Source organism: Macaca thibetana, chromosome 1 (assembly GCF_024542745.1).
Source record: "Macaca thibetana thibetana isolate TM-01 chromosome 1, ASM2454274v1, whole genome shotgun sequence".
Classification (NCBI taxonomy): domain Eukaryota; kingdom Metazoa; phylum Chordata; class Mammalia; order Primates; family Cercopithecidae; genus Macaca; species Macaca thibetana.
Window position 1 is genome coordinate 69,599,958 of NC_065578.1, and position 26,005 is coordinate 69,625,962.

A 26,005-nucleotide genomic window follows, 5' to 3' on the forward strand; every position below is an offset into this window, starting at 1 on the left:
TAATCCCAGCATTTTAGGAGGCTGAGGAAGGCAGACTGCTTGAGGCCAGGAGTTCAAGACCAGTTTGACCAACATGGCAAAACCCCATCTCTACAAAAAATACAAAATAAAATTAGCCAGGTGTGGTGATGTTAGGCCTTTGGTCCCAGCTACTTGGGAGGCTGAGGCATGGGAATTTCTTGAACCCGGGAGCTAGAGTTGGCCGTAGACCCAGATCATGCCACTGCACTCCAGCCTGGGTGTCAGAGCAAGACTGTTTTAAGACAATAAAAATAATAATAAAATAAAAATAAATAAAACAGGAATAATTAGATGAAAAATAATTAAAAATTAAAAACAGGAATAATAATACCTGTTTTGCAGAATTTTGCAAGAATTAAATGAAAAATATATGTCAAAGTGCCTGACACTTTCAATGCAGGCACTGAATAAATGTTAATTTTCTTTCTTTCTCTCAAACAGTGCACAAACATCATCCAGGTGTCGCAGCATATGTTTCTAAGGGCTGTGAATAAATATAGCTGGGTCATTATTTTGTAGTAATTAAGAGTATGTTATAGATCTGTGCCTTCAGTGCTCAACAATGAAGTCACTGCAAAGTCAAGCAGGGTTTTTGATCACTGGGAAGTCAAAGTTGTGTCCTCCTGACTGTGTCCCATTCTTTTTGGTTTTTGTTCTTTGTTTTTAATTACAGCTTTATTGAGAAATAATTTACATACCATATAATTCACTCGTTTAAAGTATACATTCAATGTTTTTGCGTATATTCAAATAATTGAGAATCATCACCACAATCAACTTTAGAACTTTTTTTTTTTTTTTTTTTTTTAGATGGAGTTTTGCTATTGTCACCCAGGCTGGAGTGCAGTGGTGTGATCTTGACTCACTGAAACCTCCACCCCTTGAGTTCAGGTGATTCTCTTGTTTCAGGTGCCTGAGTAGCTGGGATTGCAGGCACCTGCCACCATACCCGGCTAATTTTTGTATTTTTAGTAGAGATGGGGTTTCACCATGTTGGCCAGGCTAGTCTCAAACTCCTGACTTTAGATGATCTGCCTGCCTCAGCCTCCCAAAGTGCTGGGATTACAGGCATGAGCCACTGTGCCTGGTCCCAGAATATTTTCATCACGACAAAAAGAAATACTGTATGCATTAGCAACTACTCACCATTTGCCCCCTGTATTAGTCCAATTTCACACATCTATAAAAATCTTCCTGAGACTGGGTATTTATAAGCAAAAGAGGTTTAATTGACTCACAGTTCTGCATGACTGGAGAGGACTCAGGGAAGGTGAGGGGGAAGCAAGGCACTTCTTACATGGTGGCAGGAGAAGTGAGAGACCACAGAGAAAATTGCCACTTTTAAACCATCAGACCTCATGAGAAAAAGCCCTTATTATCACAAGGACAGGTTGGGGGAAACCACTCCCCTGAGCCAATCACCTCTTACCAACCTCTCCCTAGACACATGAGGATTACAATTGGAGATGAAATTTGGGTGAGGACACAGAGCCAAGCCATATCACCCCCAAACCCTTTATGACTAACTCTGTATAACCTAGAAAAAACCCTGAATGACTCACCATTTCCTCAGCTTAGTCTAAGGACCTGCCACATTTTGAAATGTGCTCTTTTCTTTCTAGCATGGTTTGGATAGATATGTATAGAATGGATGGAAACAAGGCAAAGATCTTATACCAGCCACTGGTCAATGGCTAAAGTGCTGAAGGTGATGAGAAGAGCAAATAGGGAGCATGGTCTGGTAGCTCTGTTTTCAGCCTAAGGCCAATTCCTAAGGACTCAACATGCAACCAGAAAGGAATCTGGTGAACAGCTATCCTGATGATCAATAAAATTGACTCACATGTGATATTCAATATGTATGTATAACTCTTTACTGACTCCTAAACAAATATCTACTTCCCACCTGTGTATCTAACCTGAAATACAGATGGGGAGTAGACATTTCTATCTACTTGTTTTTCTTACTCAATTCTTTACTTTTTCTGTAATTTTTATAGGTAGATCAAGTATTATGGACAAACATTAACATTTGGAATCACAAGACCTGGGTTTGAGTTTGGACACCTTCATTTACTTATTGGTTGTATAAATTTAAGCAAGCTACTTAACTGCTTTGAGCTTCAGCTATCCGTCTGTATCATGAGATCATGATAACACTAATCTGAAAGGATTGGTGTAAATATTATATAACATAATGTGCATGAGAATTGTTTGAAAATTAAAAGTACCATACAAATGGCTAGGTTTTAAAAATTATTATTGCTGTCATCTGCACTTAAAAAAAGCTATGTATATCAATCTAGAACATCAGTACCAGTTTTTCCATGTTGATAACACAATTTTGTTTCAACTAAATTAACACCTCCTCTCTACTGTTTCATTTGACAAGAATAATTGAGTTCCACAATGAACCAAATTATTCTTCCTTTGTAAAATATGAAATTAACTACTGTATTTTCTTTTTTAAAAAATAATTTTTTAAAGTCTACATCGTTGGTATCTGATGCAGTATTGTATTCTCAGTTGGTAAGTATGAGAAAAAAGTAAGTTTATCTTTTTTGTCATTGACCCACACTAGTCTTTTGAGGTGAATGGGCCTGAGGCAGAACAAGTGAATGGTTTTAAATGAACTTGCCTTCTAACTGCAGCTCACTCTATGGTGACTTTTTCTTTAGACTAGAAAATTGATGAACATTTGAATTTTTTTTTTTTTTTTTTTTTTTTTTAGACAGAGTCTCGCTCTATTGCCCAGGCTGGAGTGCAATGGCACAGTCTAGGCTCATTACAACCTCCGCCTCCTGGGTTCAAGTGATTCTCCTGACTCAGCCTCCCGAGTAGCTGGGATTACAGGCATGCACCACCATGGCCGGCTAATTTTTTGTATTTTTAGTAGAGATCAGCTTTCACCAGGCTGGCCAGGCTGGTCTCGAACTCCTGACCTGGTGATCCGCCCTTCTTGGCCTCCCAAAGTGCTGGGGTTACAGGCGTGAGCCACCACGCCTGGCCAAACATTTAAAATTTTATATGAACCAGGAAACAGGTCCTTAGCAGACACAGAATCTGCAGGCACCTTGATCTTGGCTCTCCCAGCTTCCGGCATTGTGAGAAATAAATTTCTGAGGTTCATAAGCTACTCAGTCCACGGTATCTTGTTACAGTAGCCTGAGCAGACATGGAGCGCGAGCAGACATGGAGCCCAAGCAGACTAAAATATAGGGTCATTGCTGAATGCCCCAGATGTTTGAGGTCTTTACACCCTGGTATGAACTCAAATGTCTCCCAGGATTATGAACTCTGGGAACTGCTCAGCTTTCAGCTACCTAGCAATTGTTCTTTACCTAGCCTTATGGAGTATCAGCAATGCATGTACAGCTTAGTTTTCAACCAAAGACACAAGGAATCTGCCTTCTACAGATTTCTAGAGCTCTTCCTTTGAATAATTTCTTCCCCTCTGGTACTCTGCCAGGCCCGTGGATTCTGATCTCTGCCTCCTCAACTAAAGGAGACCATCATGCTCTGCTCGGGATCCCTTTCCCGCACTGTGGTCTGGAAAGTTTCTCCGGGCAGAAAGCTAGGATGACAGTAGGGTTCATCCTGTTTGTTTCCCTTTTCTAAGCTATCATAGTTCTACATGATCTGGTGTCTAAAAATAGATTTTAAAAGCCATATTTTGTCCAGTTTTCTAGTTGTTTACAGCAGGACAGGAAGTTAGATACCAGTTACTCTGTCATTGTTTGAAGCAAAAGCCCAATTCTCTTCTTTGGAAATGCATTTTCATTTGAATACCATAAACTATTTTCAAGTCCTTTTTGAAAGTTTGTGGGAGCATTCTGTTAGAAAAAATGAGGTCAGTCCTTAGGGGATCTTCTGGGTCTCCACTGTGTGTTTCCTCATTAAGAGCACAGTCAGTCTTTCTCTAGACCAGGGCCGTTCAATGGAACTTTCTGTGATGATGGGAATGTTCTCTCTCTGGGTCGTTCACTACAGTAATCACTACTCACATGTGGCTGTTGAGCTTTGGAATGTAGTTAATGCAATGAAGGAACCGAATTTTGACTTTTTTTTCATGTTAATTAATTAAAATTTGAATAACTGCACATAGCTAGTGGCTAGTGATTGCACATAGCTAGTGGACAGCACAGATCTAGAAAATTATTTCTGTGGTTTAGAACCCAGTTGTCACCCTAAGGCCTTTTTGTTACCAGCTGCAGCTGAATACACCTTCTAATTTTCTAGTTCTGAACTTTCCCCCAATCTCTTTAGTTAGAATACTGTCCCTACTCCTCTATATGTATTAAAATTCTACCTATCCCTGAGATTAGGATTTGTGAATTCCTTCTTTCCTTTGTTTTCTCTTCTCCCCTTCCTTCCTTCCTTCCTTCCTTCCTTCCTTCCTTCCTTCCTTCCTTCCTTCCTTCCTTCCTTCCTTCTTTCCTTCCTTCCTTTTTTCCTCTCTGCTTTATTTCCTCCCTCCTTCCCTCTCTTTCTGCCTTCCTTTCTTGTTTCCATCTTTCCATTAACAAGCAGTTATTGAGAACTTACTTTGTGCCAGGCCCTGCCAGACTGTGAAGATGAACAGATAAATAATATATAATCTATGACCTCCAGGATATATGAGTCCAATAAGAAAGGCAAATATACAGACAAGTAAATTATAATACAGTTTAGTAAGTGCAAAAACAGAAATAAATAAAATATTAACAAATAACATCTGTGTGTGTTTGTTGTAGTGGGTGCTTGCAAGGAGGATGGAATAAGGCATGGAGAGAGAAGGCTTGCAGGAGGATAACTTGATGTTGACTCTGCAGTTTGAAACAAAAATTGGAGGTTGCCAGGTGGAAAAATGAGGTAGAGCATTCCAGGTCGAAGGTGTGAACTCTGAAACATCTCTATCGGTTAAGGAGACTATTAGCAGTTTAATATTATTAGAGAGTAAAGTAAGTTTGAATATGAAGAAGATGGAAAGGAGTTTTTGATAAGTGCTAGATTATGAAATTTAAGAAATAGCAGTATTGACTACTTCTTTGATATTATCAAGGATCCCTGACTATATTGTGTCAGTGAAAGAGAATATTGAAGACTTTTAATCACAGGAGTGAGAGGGAAGCTAGAAGAAGGCTGTTGGAATAGCTTTGATAACAAATAGTAAGGGTTCTAATCCACATAGTGGCAGTATGAATGAAAAAGAGAAGACTCCTGGGAGAGATACAAATGGGAGAGAAGACTAATGAGAGGATGTCAAATTGGCAGGGTTTAGTTGGCTAATTGGGTGTGGGATGAAGAAGTGGGAAAAGCCCTGAGTGACTTAGATTTATGACTTTGGTGATTAGATTGGTAGTGATAATTCCAACCAAGATTAGAAAGAATTGCAGTTTTCAGGAAAGGATAATGACCTCTATTTTGGACATACTCAGTAATCACTTGGCTATATAGCTCCAGACTTTAAAAGACATGTCTGGACTGAAGGCAGATAACATTATATCTCTACTTCATTATATACAAAGTGAAGCATAGTGCCATGTATATATTAGATAGATTATATACAAAGCCAAGCATAGTCCCCTGTATATAGGATGTACTAAGTAAATAAATTTTACTTGACTTGATTTTTAAAATCAGAATGAGCAAACAATTGAGACTTCTTGGTAGCGTTTTGAATGGGCTTGTGCGCAATATTCTACCTCTTTGAGAGTGTGTTGTTGGGGAAAGAAATTTGCATTATTAAAATAGGTAACATTTATTTTGCATTTACTATGTGCCAAGCACGGTTCTAAAAACTTTACTGTATTAATTCATTTAATACAACAACCAAATGTAGAATCAGAGGATTAAATGTGACATATCTCAATTGTTCATCAATTGTTTATCAAATGTGACATATCTCAAATGTATTCAAATGAACACATTTTGAAATTTATTTAAGGTTTTCATTTTATTCTACACTTACCATTCGATGTTAACAAAAGGAATTCCAAGGCTAGGAGCCGTGGCTCATGCCTGTAATCCTAGCACTTTGGGAGGCCGAGGCCGGCAGGTCACCTGAGGTCAGGAGTTCAAGACCAGCCTGGTCAACATGGTGAAACCCTGTCTCTACAAAAATACAAAAATTAGCAGAATGTGGTGGCATGTGCCTGTAGTCCCAGCTACTTGGGAGGCTGAGACAGGAGAATCACTTGAACACAGGAGACAGAGGTTGTAGTGAGTCAAGATCACACCAGTGCACTCCAGCCTGGGTGACAGAGCGAGACTCTGTCTCAAAAAAAAAAAAAAAAAAAAAAAAAAAAAAAAAAAAAGGGAATTCCTGTACTTGGCTTTTAAGATTGTAAGGCATCCTGGTGAACAACCATAAGTGAAAGGAATTTATAGAGATAAAGAAGAGATAATTTTTATTTTGACGCTGCAGAGGGCAGAGTTCTGAAAGATAAAACTAGTTTAAGTTATTGATTCTAACAAGGCAGTAAGTTGAGAGCATTTAAAAAAATACCAGTTTTCTCTTTTCTAGTATAGAGACATGAATGAAAATTTATACCTTCAACCATACTGTTCACTTTTCTGTTACTTTAAAAATATCCTTTTAGTATTGATAGAAAAATAAGTTATTAAAGATGCTTGAGCTTCAAAGTTTATGGCTTTATTAGGCAAATGTATCCTTTATTCTCTAAAGCATTTTTCTTGTTGAATTCCTGTTCCACTTGTTAATTGGTTGTCTTAAGTAATAATAATTAAATGAACATCTCTGATTTCTTTAGAAATAAATACTGGTCAGGTTGCTTTGTTTGTTTGTTTGTTGAGACGGAATCTCTCTGTCAGCCAGGCTGGAGTGCAGTGGTGCCATCTCACCTCACTGCAACCTCCAGCTCCCAGGCTCAAGTGATTGTCCTGTTTCAGCCTCCCGAGTAGCTGGGACTACAGGTGTGTGCCACCATGCCTGGCTAATTTTTCTATTTTTAGTAGAGATGGGGTCTCGCCATGTTGGCCAGGCTGGCCTCGAACTCCTGACCTTAAATGACCTGCCTGCCTCGGCCTCCCAAAGAGATGGGATTACAGGTGTGAGCCACTGCACCCGGCGGGTTGCTTTTTTAGACAGAAAAACCTTAGAATGTATCCTTTTCTTTTTATGTATCCAAGTAAATTTATGGTTTAATAGATTCCTTGTTTCATTTTATTTTATTTACCTATTAAAAATTCTTTTTCTAATACAGAGTCCCTCTCTGTCACCCAGGCTGGAGGGCAATGACACAATCATAGCTCACTGCAACATCAAACTCCTAGGTTCAAGCTATCCTCCTGCCTCAGCCTCCCAAGTAAATGAGGTAGAGCTACAGGTATGAGCTACTATGCCCGGCTAATTTTTTAATTTTTTGTGTAGATAGAGTCTCACTGTGTTGTCCAGGCTGATCTCAAACTGCTGGGCTCAAGCAATTCTCCTGTCTTGGCCTCCCAAAGTGTTGGGATTACAGGCATGAGCCACCTTCCCCAGCCAGATTCATTATTTTAAATTGATGTGTGACAGTCTGTTGTAACACCTGTGGTGTACAGATCAGTAATAATTGTTCTTGTGTTTTGTAATTGGAAAGGATCAGTATCTTGCCCAACATCACAGAACTAGTAAGGAGTAGAACTAAAATTTGAATCCAGGTGTGTTAATTCCAGACATCAGTAGCTCAATCACTATATATATATATTTTTTTGAGATGGAGTTTCACTCTTTTTTTTTTTTTTTTTTTTTTTGTGACGGAGTCTCGCCCTGGCTGGAGTGCAGTGGCACGATCTCTGCTCACTGCAAGCTCCGCCTCCCGGGTTCACACCATTCTCCTGCCTCAGCCTCCCGAGTAGCTGGGACTACAGGCGCCCGCCACCTCGCCCGGCTAATTTTTTTTGTATTTTAGTAGAGACGGGGTTTCACCGTGTTAGCCAGGATAGTCTCGATCTCCTGACCTCGTGATCCGCCCGTCTTGGCCTCCCAAAGTGCTGGGATTACAGGCATGAGCCACCGCGCCCGGCCGAGATGGAGTTTCACTCTTGTTGCCCAGGCCACAGTGCAGTGGTGTGATCTCGGCCCACTGCAACCTCTGCCTCCTGGGTTCAAGCAATTCTCCTGCCTCAGACTCTGGAGTAGCTGGGATTACAGGCACACACCACCACACCTGGCTAATTTTTTGTATTTTTAGTAGAGATGGGGTTTCATCATGTTGGCCAGGTTGGTCTTGAACTCCTGACCTCAGATGATCCACCCACCTTGGCCTCCCATAGTGCTGGGATTACAGGTGCTCAATCACTATTCTATTCAGCCTCCCTAGAGCAAGACACATACCACCTCACCACAAACAGCCACACAGTGAATATAATTATTACGAGCTAGAAAACTGTCTGCATTTTATGAGCATCTCCAAAGCTTAGCTACTCTGACTTTGTGCTGCTATGGTATCTTGTACCTTCCTCTATTATGATAGTTAATCCAACAAAATGGAATTATGTGTTTATGTGTCTCCCCCACTTCTATATGAGTACCTCCAGGACAAGGACATGGTTCTATTCATCTTCTACTTACAGTGTCTGAATCATAGCTTATGTTCAATGAATTTGGCTGAGTCAATAAATGAATAAACACTAGCCTTCCTTTTGTCCAAGCAGGAGGTAGAGTTTTTTAAAAATATTTATTTACTAAGGAATATTTATTACACACCTACTATGTACCAGACATTGTTCTAGGTGCTGATATATATGAGGAAACAAAACCAAAAAAGGTATTGTCCCTATAGACATTAATTCTAGTGAGGAGACAGATAATACCTAATAAACACAATAAATAAGTAGTTTATAAATCTATAGCCTTCTAGGAAGTAATAAGCGCTATGAGGAAATTAGAGCAAAATAAGGGACATCAAGATTTGGGGAGGAGGCTGGATGTGGCAACTCATGCCTATAATCCCAGCACATTGGGAGGCCAAGATGGGAGGATTGCTGGAAGCCAGGAGTTCAAGATAATCATGGGCAACATAGTGAGACATCTCTATAAACATTAAAAAAAAAAAAAAAAAAAAAAGCTACATGGTGGCACATACCTGTAGTCCCATCTACTCAGGTGGCTAAGGTGGAGGATCGCTTGACCCCGGGAGGTTGAGGCTGCAGTGAGCTGAGATCACACTAGTGCACTCTAGCCTGGGCAACAGAGTGAGACCCTGTTTCAAGAAAAGAAATTTACAAGAAAATGGGTTGAAATTTGAAATAGTATAGTCAGGGTAGTCTCACTGAGAAGGGGGTGACATTTGAGCTAAGATCTGGAGGTGGTGGGGGAATCAGCTGTGGGCTGTTTGGGGGAAAGGTGTTCCCACAGTAGCAGGAATGAGGGAGTAGTTTGTGCAAAGGCCCTGTGCAGGAGCATACCTGACTTGTTCAGGAAATGGCAAGGAGCCCACTTCGAATGGACAACAGAAGAGTAGGAGAAAACAGCAGAGAGGATATTGTAGGGCAATTTTAAAACTTTGGCTTTTACTCTGAGTGAGATGTAAAGACACTAGAGTTTTAAGGAGGAGTGACATGACTGGACACGTATTAAAAGGATCACTGGGGTTGCTATGTTGAGGGTGGACTGTGAGAAGGAAGAAATGAGATCAATTTGGCTGCTATGGTAGTAATCTAGGAAAGAGACAGACAAGGCAGTGGAGGTGCTTGTGTCTCCGAGGGTTTAAATGAAGGAATCAAGCATAGTATCAGTTGGGTAATGTCATAATGATACTTTTAAAAAATGACTCTATAGGCCGGGCGTGTTGGCTCACACCTGTAATCCCAGCACTTTGGGATGCCAAGGTGGGTGGATCACGAGGTCAGGAACTCAAAACCAGCCTGGACAACATGGTGAAACCCCATCTATACTAAAAATACAAAAATTAGCTGGGCGTGGTGGCGCGTGCTTGTAGTCCCAGCTACTGGGGAGACTGAGTCAGGAGAATCGCTAGAACCCAGGAGGCGAAGGTTGCAGTGAGCTGAGATCGTGGCATTGCACTCCAGCCTGGGCGACATAGTGAGACTTCGTCCCCCGCAGAAAAAAGACTCTTTGTGTTAAAGTTGTTTGGTCTAACTCTCTCACTCTCCTGTAAACTCTTCAACACTAGGGACTAAGTTTGTCTTTGTGTGTGTGTGATACGGTCTCACTCTGTCACTCAGGCTGGAGTGCAGTGGCTCAAACTCAGTTCACGCAGCTTCCACCTTCCAGGCTCAAGCGATCCGGGTAGGGGGTGGGGGTAGGTTGCAGTGAATACAATAAATAAAATAAAATTTTTGAGTGAATGGCTGGATGGTGATATTATCCACCCTAATGCTTGTGACCCAAAACTTTGGATTAAGGGACTGTTTTAATAAGTGAACATTTAGCAAGAAACAGGGAAATGAACTTAGAATTTCTGCTTATGGAAAAAATGCCTCAAGGGCTGTATCTAGTCACAAACAAATGTCCTGTAAAGATTAAAGACATTTTAAATAAATAAATATGAAGTTATAAATGGGAGAGCATGACTTCAGAACTATTTATAATAAAAACTATTCTACTAGAAACTCAACAATGCTCCAATATAATTGGATAAAATTATCCAGTAGCCTTTGTTAAATAATTTAAAAATTTTTCTTTGTAGAGACAGGGTCTGTCTCTGCCAGCCAGGCTTGAGTGCAGTGTTTCAATCATAGCTTACTGCACCCTCAAACTCCTGGGCTCAAGGGATCTTCCTGCGTCAGCCTCCCAAGTAGCTGGGACTACAGACAATGCCACCATGCCCAGCTAATTTTTGAAAAAGGTGTTTCAGAGATGTTGCCTCAACATGTTGCTCAGGCTGGCCTCAAATTCCTGGCCTCAAGCCATCCTCCTGCCTCAGTCTCCCAAGTAGCTGAGATTACAGGTGTGAGCCACTGAGTCCAAAGCTGAATACTTTGTTTTGTTGCTATTTAAATAAGGTGGTTATGTAGTAGGCAAACTCATTTTGGTTTATGAGTGTTAATCTGAAGATATAAGACTTAGAAGCAGTAGTAGATATGCTTATTTTTTCTCAATTTTTTTCTTGAACTGCAAATAGAGGAGGACAAAATAAGTCTAGCTTACTTTTTCTCTTTTTTTTTTTTTTTTGAGGTGGGGTCTCTCTCTGTCACCCAGGCTGGAGTGCAGTAGCACAATTTCAGCCTCACTGCAACCTCCTACTCCAAGGTTCAAGCAATTCTCCCACCTCAGCCTCCTGAGTAGCTGGGATTAAAGGTGCCTGCCACCATGCCCAGCTAATTTTTGTATTTTTAATAGAGAAGGATTTCACCATGTTGGCCAGGCTGGTATCGAACTCCTGACCTCAAGTGATCCTCCCACCACGGTCTCCCACAAGTGCTGGGATTACAGTCATGAGCCACAGCGCCCGGCCTCGCTTACTTTTTCTACTTTCCCATTTTCCCTGGCATCTTAATGACTATTCTTACATTTTCATATTCATTTTTTTTCTTTGGACAGATTTATACTTCAGAAAAACCACTCCAGTGGGCTTTAAGCAGCAGCAGCCTATCTATTTGTAGATTTCCTACATACTCTGGTTTTTAATTCATTTTGGAACAAAGTTCCTTTATTGAAAAGTCGGCTTCATTTAAAGCAAATAACACAGTAAATAACTTGGTGATACTGATGTGTTCTGACTATTTATTTTTTACACTGCTTAAGGGCAAAGATTAAGTCTTGGTATCCCCTTGATTGCCTAGCATTTATTCAGCCATTTAACAAATATTTATGGGGCATTTTCTATATGACAGACACAGAACTAGGTGCTGGTGACACTAAGATAAAATATTGCTCCGTTCCTTTCAGAAATGCATAACTTAGCAAAAGACGTTTAAACAGGCAATTGCAATAAAACACAATAAGAATTATTATTGAACCCACATCTGTGGTAGGGAAACTAATGCTGGGTATAGTAGCTTCAGATACATTTTAACTAGAAAAGGAAAAGCTTAAGCTGAGATGTAGAGAATCAGATGAGTGTTAGGTAGTTCATCTGGAAAGGGAAAGGAAAATTCTAGGATAACAATATGTATAAAGACTCATAATCATGAAAGGATATTGGCATATTCAAGGAACTGAATGTAGAGTGGTGTGGTTGGAGAAGGGTAGGAAAGGCAAGATCATGATGGGTTTTGGATGGTAGGTGAAGGAATGCAAACTTTGTATTATGCAAATCACTGAACAGCTTTAAACCAGGGCATACTATGATCGGTTTTGCATTTTCGTTTTCAAAGTTCTTTCTGATAGAATGGAAGCAATATAGATAGTCTAGGACATATAATAAAAGATTTCAGCCAAGACAAACTATTATGCTTGCACATAATTGGCACTGAATAACAGCTGAATGAATACAGGAATGAAGAATGAATAGAGTTCAGTATTTGTATTCTTGACATATCACACATATACAGCTATAGAGACACAGTACAAATAGAAGTCCTTTCTTGAGAGGAGGGACTTGAGAGTATTGACATAATCAAAGCTGCACTTTAAACAAATTATTCAGGCTGTAATGTGCAAGGTGAACTAGCAAGGAAGGATACAGACTAGAGCACACAGTAGCACCTGATCAAGGATGCTGCAATGAAGGCTGGGTGTGGTGGCTCACGCCTGTAATCCCGGCACTCTGGGAGGCTGAGGCGGGCAGATCGCTTGAGCCCTGGAGTTTGAGACTAGCTTAGGCAACATCTCTTATATCCTGAGATACCATCTCTTAAAAAAAAAATACAAAAATTATCAGAGTGTGGTGGTATGTGCCTGTAGTCTGAGCTACTTGGGAGGCTGAGGCATGCATGATCACTTAAGCCTGGGAGGTTGAGGCTGCAGTGAGCCATGATCTTGCCACTGTACTCCAGCCTGGGTGACAGAGTGAGACCCTGTCACCCCCGCCCCCACCACCAAAAAAAAAAAAAAAAAAAAAAAAGAAGAAGAAGAATGCTGCAAGGGGATGAGGAAGAGAGAACACACTTAAAAGATACTGTGATTGGGCAGGCACGGTGGCTTATGCCTGCAATCCCAGCACTTTAGGAGGCCGAGGCCGGCGGATCACTTGGGGTCAGGAGTTTGAGACTAGCCTGGCCAACATGGAGAAACCCCATCTCTACTAAAAATACTAACCCCATCTCTACTAACATTAGCCGGGCGTGGTGGCACATGCCTGTAATCCCAGCTACTCTAGAGACTGAGGCTGGAGAATCTCTTGAACCCAGGAGGTGGAGGTTGCAGTGAGCCGAGATCACGCCATTGTACTCCAGCCTGGGTGACAAGAGTGAAAACTCCATCTCAAAAAAAAAAAAAAAGGTACCATGAAGAGATTAAGAGAGAATTGGAGCATTTACTGGAGAGGGATGAAATATGAAGAAGATTTTGTTTTTTAAAGGAGTGGCTTGAGCATGATTATGTACTGTGGGGAAGGAGTTGGAGAAGAAGTCGTGATAAAAATGTTGGAGAAGGTATGGGAGAGGATGGAATCTGGAGTTTAGATTCTCCATTCACTGGCTCTGTGGCTGGAGCGAGTAACATCAATTCTTTGAACTTCAATGTGTTCACTTGTAAAACTGAGATAATTTATGTCTTCTGGAATGATGTAGAACCCTAGAATAAATAAGCATTCAACAAAAAGTAGCTGCTTATCTATTACTATTAAGGTAAGGGCATAACTTTCAGGTAGGTGAGAAGACACTAAGTGCGTGGAGGAAGTTTAGCGGGGCAGAAAGGAAAACTAACAGAGTTCACACCTATTTTCTATAAATATGTCAAGAAGAGAATACAGAGGAGAGTCCTAGAGAAGGGGTTTAAAAGGGAGTGATGGGCCAGGCATGGTGGCTAAGGCCTGTAATCCCAACATTTTGGGGAGCTGAGGCAGGAAGATCGCTTGAGTCCAGGAGTTTAAGATCAGCCTGGGCAACCTAGGGAGACCCTGTCTCTATTTTTTTCTTTTTTTCAAAGAGAGATTGGGGAAAGCATATAGTAGCTGTACTAATCATTCAGAGAATAAACTGACCAACTGCGGACATTTAAAGAAATTTTTAATTGGTTTTGAAAGATCAGAGGAGAGAATCAAAGTACTGCCCATTTCCTTCTCATAAAAAATAGCTAGTGGAGGAGTTTGGAATTACTATTTATCATTTTCTCAACCTATCTTTTCCTATACCAGGATTGTTTTATGCTTTTTTTTTTTTTTTTTTCTGAGACAGAGTCTTGGTCTGTCGCACAGGCTAGAGTGCAGTGGCACAATCATGCCTCACTGCAACCTGTGCCTACCATTATCAAGTGACTTTGCACCTCAGCTTCCAGAGTAACTGGGATTACAGGTGGTGTATTTTAAAACCTGTCCAGAGAAGCTCTTTTAAAATTGTTGTTGGCCAGATTTGGGAGCTCACACCTGTAATCCCAACACCTTGGAAGGCCCAGGTGGGAGGATCGCTTGAGGCTAGGAGTTTGAGAATAGCCTGGAAAACATAGAGAGACCCTGTTTCTATAAAAGAATAACAATGAACTGGATGTGGTGGTCCACACCTGTAGTCCCAGCTACTCAGGAGTCTGAGATGGGAGGATAGCTTTAGCCCCAGAGTGGGAAGCTGCAATGAGCTATGACCTTGCCACTACACCCTAACCTGGGTGACAGAGTGACACCCTGTCTCAAAAAAATAAAAATAATAAATAAATAGATAAATTGTTGTTACGAGAAATGTATTACAATAGAAATAGGAGACAGGTGATAGGACAGGAGGAAGTTAATAGGTGTATGAAGAAAAGAGTCTTCTCTTTTGGGTTATTTCATACATAGGGGACAAAGAAGAACGTCCTCTTCACCCTCTGAAAATTCACTGAAAATCACTGACAAGAGGCAGATTAATGGGAGAAAAGGCATACAAATTTATTTGACCATAGTTTTACGTGACACGGGAGCCTTCAGAATGAAGATCCAAAGATGCAGGGGAAACAGTTCAATTGTATGTTTAGGTTCAAGAAAGTATGGACAGATGTTTTAAAACATGATTGGACAAAAAGATTGTGATCTAATTTTTTTTTTTTTTTGAGACAGAGTCTTGCTCTGTCCAGGCTGTAGTGCAGGGTGCGGTGGTGCAATTTTGGCTTACTGCAAACCCCGCCTCCCAAGTTCAAGTGATTCTTGTGCTTCAGCTTCCTGAATAGCTGGGATTACAGGCGTGCACCACCATGCCTGGCTAATTTTTGTATTTTTAGTAGAGATGGGATTTCGCCATGTTGGCCAGGATAGTCTCAAACCTCTGACCTCAAGTGATCCACCCACCTCGGCCTCCCAGAGTACTGGGATCATAGGCATTAGCCACTGTGCCTAGTCCATGATCAAATGTTAAGGGGCTGAGTTGTAAAACCCAGCAAGATCTGTCTATCTAGATTCCTCCTGACCTCTTGGAGCATGCATTTCTTCCTTCTGAGTATGGGGCAGGACCCCCTCTGGAATGGGGATCTTATGACCTATAGTAAAAAAAAAGTTAGATAATTTTGTTATGGCCAGTTTTTACACAGAAAGGCAGGAAGGAAGTTACAGTAATATTTTCAGGGTTTACGGCTGGCTTTGGGAAAAAGGGGACCCGGTTTCTATGACTGGCATTAAGGAAGAGGGATTCTAGTTTCTATGGCTATCCTCAGGGGAGAATGGAAGGCCAGAGACAGAAGGGCAGAAGGTCAGAGAGAGCTACTTCTGAGGCCTTCATTTTCGGGTATCATTTTTGAGACCCTGTACATACTTGGTTTCTTATTCTAAGGCTTCTGTGACCTTTTATCATCCTAAAGATAGGCATTATGAATCTAAAGATGGCTGATTAAATGTATACCTTTACATAGAAAAATTGAGTCAAAAGACATGATATGGTGGGGAAAACAATAGTATTTATTGTGCAATGTAGGCTGTGTTAGATACATTGATTTCTTTTCCCAGAGTCTCCTGTTTTCACAACAAACATTCTCTCATCCCCGTGGTTACTATGGGAGCAGCCATTATTAGAGCTGCCTCATATTATTACATCTTATGAAGCCGATTGTTAGTATCTCTTTCAACTCCACATTCAGTGATATCACATTGGTAGCTTGAAACTAACCATAGTGAGAATATTTACACTTCATATTGGCAAGGGGCAAGAGGCAAATTGACACCTTCTCCCTCCCCACTCCAACAGCCAACTGTTACACATTGTCAGCACATCACTGCATTTAGTATTCGATAACTGTCCCTTTGGCTATAGACACTTACACAGAGATGGGCACCTGACTCCAGCTGAACCAACCAGACATTTTCCTGCAATTCATGAAACTAGAACTGAGAATAAAAGCCAAATACTCTCCAGTGGCAGACATAGTAATCAGTAAATAGGAGATGTTGGAGAGAAAAGGGGGAATGTATACGTCAATTAGGTCAGAGAGTTAACAACAACAGGCCTACAAAGAGAGAAATAAAAATACAATAGAAGTACAAAGGTATGCTGGGAGCAGTGGCTCACGCCTGTAATCCCAGAACTTTGGGAGGCCGAGGTGGGTGGATCACCTGAGGTCAGGAGTTCAAGACCAGCCTGACCAACATGGTGAAACCTGTCTCCACTAAAAATACAAAGATTAGCTGGGTGTGGCGGCAGGTGCCTGTAATCCCAGCTACCTGGCAAGGTGAAGCAGGAAAATCGCTTGAACCCAGGAGGTGGAGGTTGTAGTGAGCCAAAACGGCACCACTGTACTCTAGCCTGGGCCACAGAGCGAGACTCCATATTAAAAAAAAAAAAAAAAAAAAAAAAAGTAAGCAGAGATGAGAGATGGTGAGATAATTTAGGAATATTTAAGCTCCTCTTCTATTCCTGAAAAGCACCTGCATTTCTATCCATGGGTTCCACTAGACACTTCATTTTCATTATAACAAATTCTTCTTTGTGCTAATTTAATTCAAATAAGATTTCTGAACTTTATAAGCTAAAAGAGTCTTAATTCATATATGGGTCCTCAAATATCTGTTGTTTTAATCTGAAAGTCTCTCAAAGTCCCTCGTGTAGTGGTGCTGAAAATGGTTCCTCTTTGCTGTGGCAGGACTGGTGGCTATCAACTGAGAATTTGATTTCTGTGCTGTTTCTATAAATCAGACGGAACGAATCCTACCTGTCTGCAATTTGGTCTCTTATTGTTCCTTTTACAAAATAACAAATTAATGTTCTCTAACTTTAAAAGTTTTCTGTAAATTTTAATTTTAAAATAAGTTTCTTCCTATACTTGAAGTTTTAATTTTCTGTATCATAAATATACCATCTGGATTATGAAACGAGGGATAATACTTATAACATTTTTGCTCATCTCAAAACTGCTGTTTACATAAAGCCATACTTACCCCAAGTTGAGACTGCAGGGTACAGTTGTGCAGGTTGTGTCCTGTACAAAGAGAAGACTTTGTGTCCTGTACAGGACTACCCTGCAGTCTTAGTACAGTTGTTCAGGCTGTGAGTGAGGGGAGGCTCATCATGGGGTTAAGGGCTCAAGCTCTCCAACTTTGGCATGCTTTGGCATGGGCCTACCAATCTAGATGACACTACCCAATAGTGAACTTGCTCTCCTATAAATTCTTATAAATTAGCTACCATCCTTTATAGCACATTCATTTGCTAACTTTCATTTCCCCTTTATTATATGGTGAAATATCTTGAGGATGGGAAATTACATTTTGTTATTCCTCCAGGTGCCTAGAACTGAGACATTTGATTTGGCCAATGAATACCTGATAAATGAAATAATGTGTTTATAAGTGAGCCGTTGTACATCAAAGTAGCACAAACCTTTAGGTGTGTTATATTTTGTTTATTATGTAAACATCACTTTCACTACAACGGAAGAACTCTATATTATAGCAGTATCTATGGGCCAAAACTCTGAGCTAAATAGGCCATGAAAAATGGTGTAAGAAAATATCCAACTTACAAAAGAGTAAGGCAGGCACAACTTAATCTCAAACTGAGACCAAAATATAACTAGTTATTTATTGAAACATAAAGCACTTTGCCTCATTGAATGTATACATGCCAGGTAAGGGAAATAAGCATTCTAATCAAATTGCAATGCAGGATTGGAGCAAGTCAAAGGGAAGACCAATCATCTGCAAATAGAGGAAATTAATTCCATTAAGTATGGAATTAAGTATGCCACAAAAAGTCTGGTGTTGAAAAATTAAAAAAATTTAACTCTGTGAACTTGAAAGATATTTAGAACCATTGCTCTAAATAGACATATTTTACTCAGTTCTCTATGTGGGCTCTACTGATAGGCCACTCTCCCTGAGTTCTTATGCTAAGATTCTGATCAGTAAGTATCAAGAAGCAGGAACAACTCCAATCTATGGTTACATTCAAAGCAGAATGTGTTGATTTAACTCCAAAGGTTGGACTACTGGGAGCTGTATAATCAATAACCTCCAGTGATCATATTTCAGTATCTCTGCCAACTTAATTAATGTCCTTGGGCACGGGCTTCTGTGTACAATATGTGCATACTGGAGCATCAATCACTCTAGATAGACCTGAATGCTTGATCTTGATTTTAGATTCCTAGGATATAATATCAGGATATCTTGGGCAATAGAGAGTCACTAAGATAAAAATTATTTAGATAGAAGCTTCTTCTCCTGCTCTCCCTTGGCCACAATTTTCATGTTGACTAACTGCAATATATTGATGGTTAGAATCTTACCTGAGTGTCAGTGAACTTTATTTCTGCTGGGAAGATTGCCTAGAAAATGGGCTCCAGATTTTCAGATAATTTTATTTTAATTCCACAGTTTAGGCCCAAGAATTAGCTTGAACCCAGGTGCACAGAGCTAAATTACCTAGTTCGTATCGCTGAAGTAATTCATTGAGAATCAAAGTCTCTGAAGGCGAACAATATCAATTTCATTATACGTAAAGGCAAATAAGCACATCAAATCAACTATTTTCTAAGCAAAAATGTCAAATTTCCTGCAGGAACCACAGCTGGGCCCTGGACTCAATTCCTTGGTACATGTCAGTCTGCCACAAGGAGTAATCAATGGCCCATGGAGTCCTGTCCTACCTATGAAAGAAACAGGTGAAATTTCTCTATTATTCCTTCCTTCTGACTATCATCTTCTCTCACTGCCCACTCCTCTTTAGAGATCTCCATTTCCCAATTGCCTGCATTTTGATACTTGATACTGTGAAGAACATAGAGTAAATCAACAGTGAGGACTGTTTGAAGGGAGGGTATTTTCTTCTCTTTGTTTATCTGTCTTTCCTAAATTTTTGTGGAGTTGATTTGAATTACTAATTCAATTTGAATATCTAATAACAAAAATAAATACGTGTTTTTTAAAGAAAAAAGACATTAATAACTAAAACATATTATCTCCCTCTCACATCCCTAATTCCTTTTTTTTTTTTTTTTGAGAGGGAGTCTTGCTCAGTTGCCCAAGTTTGAGTACAATGGTGAGATCTCAGCTCACTGCAACTCCGCCTCCTGGGTTCAAGCAATTCTCCTGCCTCAGCTTCCCAAGAGGCTGGGATTACAGGCGCATGCCACCACACCTGGCTAATTTTTGTATTTTTAGTATGGACATTTAGTATTCACCACGTTGGCCAGGCTGATCTTGAACTCCTGACCTCAAGTGACCTCCCACCTCGGCCTCCCAAAGGGTTGGGATTACAGGCGTGAGCCACTGCGCCTGGCAACACAGATGATAATTTAACCCCTCCCCCATGCCACATCCTTCCCAGGATTTCTGTTTCCCAAGATTTACCCTCTTATGGGCACTTTACTCTCCAATCTTTAGTACCAAGCAAATCTCAAATCACCCCCTACAGTTCTTCCTCTTAACTCCACAGTAACCCAAGTGTGGAATGAATTCAGTCACTTTTCCTTGTTTTTTGTTAAAAAACATTTCTATATTGCAGACTTTAGTGGAGGTTCTGGGGAATGCATAAGGTTTATGTCAATGCTTCATGAATAATCTAAAATTGCTACTAGGCTTACTTGTTTTTAAAAATATACCCTCAGCCTGTCTGCTGACTTGGGTGCAGTCTCTAGCCGTGCTGCTCGTCTGGTGTGCTTTTCCTTCTGTCATTCCTGCTTGACTGTCATCGGCAGTTCCTCCCTCTCATGGCCTCCCTGTAGGCTCTCCCTGTAGCCTCTACCCTGCCTGAGACCTCACTTTTCACAGCCCAAGGCTCATCCTTCCCTATGCTCTGCTTCCCCATGGGCATGATCTCTCCTCCACCCACCTCTGCAAGGAAAAGGGACCAATGTGGAGATTATTTCTCTGCTGATATGAAGTTCGCTGCCCCTCTCCCGTGAGGTATGCTGCCCCTCTCCTGGAGTTAGTTTCAGTTTCATGTCACATTTTTTTTTGTAATGTTGGTCATTGTTAAGACAGTACAGGTTTGGCTCCCCCGAACTAATTTTCCTAACCCACTACCCCTAACTTCCTATCTCCACCCTATTCTCATCAAGGTAAAGTGTCTCTCTTTTTGCAAGATACCAAGAATACACGTTTTAGAAACCTCTTCTCTCCTAGAAGACTACATAATCCTCAAATAAAGAAACCAAATCGTATTTGTATATTTAATGCCTCATTTCCTGACAACATCCCTTTGATAATTATGTGCATAATAAATGTGTTTTAAATTTTCATACCTTAGAAAAATTTGCATGTCCAGAGGGCGATCTTTAATGTCTTTTTAACCCTTGGAACTCCTAATTATTCATCGAGATTTAGCTTAATTCTCTGTCTTTCATGAAACTTTCTCTGAGTCCCTATGATACTTTATTCCCACCTTTATTATAACAATACAATCTTTTCTTTTTTTTGGGCCCAGGGGGACACAGTTTTGCTCTTGTTTCCCAGGCTGCAGTACAATGGTGCAATCTTGGCTCGCTGCATCCTCTGCCTCCTTGGTTCAAGCGATTCTCCTGCCTCAGCCTCTGGAGTAGCTGCGATTATAGGTGCCCGCCATCACACCCAGCTAATTTTTAGTAGAGACGGGGTTTTACTATTCTGGCCAGGCTAGTCTCAAACTCCTGACCTCAAGTGATTGACCAGCCTCGGCCTCCCAAAGTGTTGGGATTACAGGCATGAGCCACTGTACGGCCAAAATTATTTTTCTTTAATGACCAGGTTGCCAAATGAATGAATTTAGAAATTTTATTGACCTTCACAATTTGGTATAAGAGCCTGTTCAAACACAGCTGCACTAAGCTAAATTACACAATCTAAATCATTAAAGTAGTTGGATAAGTGTCAAAATTTCTGGAGGGATTCCATATTGACATCATTTTACTCAAAGCACATTTCAAACAGAACAGGCATTGGTTACAAATATCTCTACTAGAACTGAATAGCAATACCGCCAAGGTATGCCTGCATGTAGTGTTTCACTAGCATTTCTGGCCACAGAGCCGTTTGTTCATTACAAACTTTTCTAGGGGCACACTTTGGGGTGGTTTGGTCTATTAAATATGTCTCATATGGCCGGTTTTCTTTTTCCTAGACACCACAATCTTCAGTGTAAGTTCATTTTCTTCCAGATTTCTCTACATGTCTTCATTGTCAATCCATTCTTTTTGTTGGTAAGCTTAAATTCAGAGCAACTCCATTAGTTCCTTTTTCATTGTTCTCAACTGGAGTTGTTGTTTTGTGATCAGAAATATGTGGGGATGTGCAACTAGCCACCAGGGAAGTTAAATGCCCTGCAATTAGCCAAACAGTCCCGCAACATGGAGAATTGCTCCCCCTAAAATGTTTTGTCTCTGATATAAAGTTATAAGCAAGAAAAATCAAGAGCTTTTCAATTGCTGCATTACTAGTTGAACAAGATATCTGCATGTCTGGATAGTGCAAATTACCTATCTTTTTTTTTCTTTTTTAAATCTCTGTGCCAGTTATGAACATTACAAAAGATATTGCTTACTTTCTGTATTGGACCACATGACCTCTGCATGGTATTCCTCTTCGAAGGTACTGCAAATATCAGTTTTGATAGACAAATATCAAAAGTAGCTCTCTGACCTCAGTGCTTCCCAGTTATTCTACTTGCCTTATACCCTTTTCCTGGCCTGCCAGAAGCTTTTAAGAATCTATTTTTGAGCACTGCCAAGTATTATTTTACCCATTTTATGGAAGAAAGTAAGACTTACAAAGATTAAGTCAATTGCTCCCTCAAGGTCACAGAGACAGTACGTTCTAGAGGTGAGCTTCAAACCCAAGCATTCTGATTCCAAACTTCAGGTACTTAACTGCTTATGTCTGAGTTGTTTTTCAGTCATATTTGACTCCTTTTACATCATTGTGGAATGCATCCAAATGATTTTGAGATTACTTCTTCATCTTAAATATCTGAAACTGTACTCAATTCTCAGCCGAGGTGCTTGCTATATTAGTATGAGTATGTCGCTTATCTTCTTTGTATCTATCACTAAAAGAAAGCAGTTGTGCTGGAAATTTGCTCTCCAGTGTCTCTTGATATTAACATTAATAATTCCATCAACAATATCCAGACCGTTTTGTTCTCAAGACATATAATTTTCAATTATGCCATATGAAAACATAATTGATATGATTGCAAAATATCTTTTTGTTACTATTTTTAAAAATGGTTTACACCAGTAAGTGAAGGTAGGTGTCACAAGTACTATCTGGCTTGGTGCAGTGGCTCATGCCTCTAATCCTAGCACTTTGGGAGGCCAAGGCAGGTAGATCTCTTGAGCTAAGGAGTTCGAGACCAGCCTGGGCAACATGGCAAAATTTCATCTCTACAAAAAAAAAAAAAAAAAAGGCCACAAAGATTAGCCTGGCATGATGGTGCATGCCTGTAGTCTCAGCTACTTGGGGGGCTGAGGTGGGAGGATCACTTGAACCCAGGAGGCAAAGGTTTCAGTGAGAGCTGAAATGGCGCCACTGCATTCCAGCGTGGGGGAGACTGAAACCTTGTCCCCCGCCCCAAAAAAAGGGGCTATCTGACAGGCTTTGGCCCATTGTAGTAATCTACAAGTCTACCAAATTTAGATCTTATATTGTAATATCTGTTTTCCCCGATCCCCAAATTCCCTTCATAATTCTCATTATTTCATTGACAAAAGTCCAAGGATGAACACATTGTTTTCCTCTGAGGTAAAACAAAATAGATGTAATAATTGCACATGTTTATGCTTGATAATAATAATGATAATATATTATATGAACATCCCTCCCAAATTCCGATTGTACTGTTTTGGTATTCAGTCATGGTATCTTTATTCATAGCCTGCCTTTAATGAGAATAGTAGAGGTCTTCGTGCATATACACAAGAAGTACATTGCTATTTTCATAGTGTTTAAGAAGTACTTATTATAAAATAATGCACTCTGTGTTTTATAAAAGGATCAAACAGTAAAGAAATATAAAAAATGAGAAGTCTCCCATTTCCTCTAAAATATCTGCTTTTGCTGAATCTCCTTCCCAAGAAGAATTAATAATTCTTCAGTAAGTGTTATGATAATGTTATTTTGTTGTGTGCAACCTAATCTGTATGAAAAATTAGCACACACCCCAAACTATATACCATTTATTGGATTTAAAGTGGCTATCATTTAATCATTTAAAAAGCTTATTTTCTAAATAAACTTGTCTTTCTAAAATGCTTACATTAGGGTTTTTGATAGTATCATTATTGTTGAAAAGGTAATACGTACCCATAATGTAAAACTTGAACACAAAAGAGAACAAAATGTAAAGAAAATCACCTTTCCACTGCAGATCCATAGTCTCTATGACCAGAAGGATTTTTTTACATATTAATCATAAATATCTGTCTAAAAATAATGCAACATAGCATATGTTCTTTTGAAAAAGTGGAAGCATAATGTATACATTACTTTGCTTTCCTGTCTTAGAAATTAGAGATCAATAGGCCAGGCATGATGTCATGCCTGTAATACCAGCACTTGGGGAGGCCAAGGCTGGTGGCTGACTTGAAGAAAGGAGTCCGAGACCAGCCTGGACAACATAGTGAAACCCCATCTTTACTAAAAATACAAAAACTAGCCGGGCATGGTGGCCGCATCTGTGGTCCCAGCTACTCGGAAGGGTGAGGCAGAAGAATCTCTTGAAATCCGGAGGTGGAGGTTGCAGTGATCTGAGATGGCACCACTGCACTCCAGCCTGGGTGACAGAGTGAGACTCTGATATACCAGCACATCTTAATCTCTTCCTACTTCTTGACCATACTGTAGCCATTACAGAGTAGTATCATAACTAGTTAAACAGTCTTTTAAGAATGAATAATTAAGCTAGTTTTCACTCTTTGGCTATTAAAAATGGTAAGGTAGGGTTAAAAAGCATCCTTGCTCATCTCTGTACACATGCTAACAATATATCTAAAGGATAAATTCCTGCAAGTAAAATTTTCTACAAAAGAAATTGTCGAGTCATAGATAGGGGATATTTTAAATCCTTGATACATACTAAGCTGCCATCCAATAAAGTTTTCTCAGTTTATGAGAGTAAAACAGGCCTGATTTATAGCATTTGTATTGGGTGCTTTTTTTTTGAGACAGAGTCTTGTTCTGTGGCCCAGGCTAGAGTGCAGTGGTGTGATCTCGGCTGACTGCAACCTCTCTCCCAGGTTCAAGCGATTCTCCTGTCTCAGGTTCCCCAGGAGCTGGGATTACAGGTGTGCACCACCATGCCCAGCTAATTTTTATATTTTTAGTAGAGACAGGGTTTCACCATGTTGGCCAGGCTGGTCTCGAACTCTTGACCTTGGGTGATCTGCGCACCTCAGCCTCCCAAAGTGCTGGAATTACAGGCATTAGCGAACCCTCCTGGCCTGGTGCTATCTTCTGAATAATTCTTCATTACAGTACACTAAATAAAATGTCTGCATTTATGCAACTCAGGGTTTGTCAGCAAATATTAGGAGGTAAAAGTAAATGGAACTATTTTAGAACTTTTGGCCCCTAAATGCCATACCATATCACACAAAAATACCCATCTATAGTTGTATATAAATATTGAGGTGAGTTGCAGTTGATGTTATATTTTTAAAAGAAAAATATTAATTCAATATGTATTAATATACACCCTTAGTGTTTTGAAGTCTATCAATTTTTTTTTCCCCAGCCATACAAGTTTGGTAGGCTTCTAAAAGCTTGTAGGCCCTCAAGCACCACTCCTCTAGTGCTGAATGGGTTAAGTGTCCCTGAATCTAATTTGAAAAGCAAATTGCCTCATTCTTTCTCTTCACATCTTTCTTTCAAACTGTACATTTTAAGAGCTGTTTATTCCTTATTCTCCTTGTTCTTAATTTGTTTAATAAAGTTTTAGATCTTTAGCGAATATTTTGCAAGAACAGAAATATTCCCAAATTTCCTGGTGCTAGAAAACAGCCACGATAGTAAGTAGGTCAAGTCTGTATTGTTTAGGGAACAAGGAGATTTTTGTTTGTTTTAAACGAGTGATTCTTCTGAGAGTAGGACTCTGGGTGCAGGTGAGCGGTAAACATTCCTTTTTCCTGCAGGGATGTTGCTGTCAGTTGTGAAAAGCAAAAGCATTTTGTGTAAGGATGTTAGACTCCAGTAAGTTTTTCAAAGCCACATTATCTTTCTCATTAGGGGGAGTTTCTGCTTGTACTTGAAAAGAAGATAATGATGCTTGAAGAAGCTCAAGATTGACTAAATTTTAGGAAGCTGCCAGAGTTCCTCACTACAGTAGCTTCGTTATGTCTTAAGAACCATTTAACCTTCACTTCTAGTCATCGTTTCAGTCATCGTAAGCACTGGGTCATTACAGAGTTCAGTGTACGTAAAACGCAAGCTGACTGTGACTGATGAGAATCCAAACTGCAAACTGGGCGGCTTGGGCAATTGTTTTGTTAACCAATCTCCACGTTGTGGCTTACGTCTTTTAGCACCGCCCTCAGGGCAAAGGGTGGTGGTCAGAGGCAAGTGCCGCAATA

At 40.1% G+C, this 26,005-nt stretch overlaps 1 protein-coding gene across 1 annotated transcript in view; it reads right to left on the minus strand.

Moving 5' to 3' along the window:
- LRRC40 (leucine rich repeat containing 40) overlaps nucleotides 1-26,005 on the minus strand; it is a 370,991-nt gene that overhangs the window by 249,920 nt on the left and 95,066 nt on the right. The gene's annotated exons all lie outside the window — the stretch shown is intronic.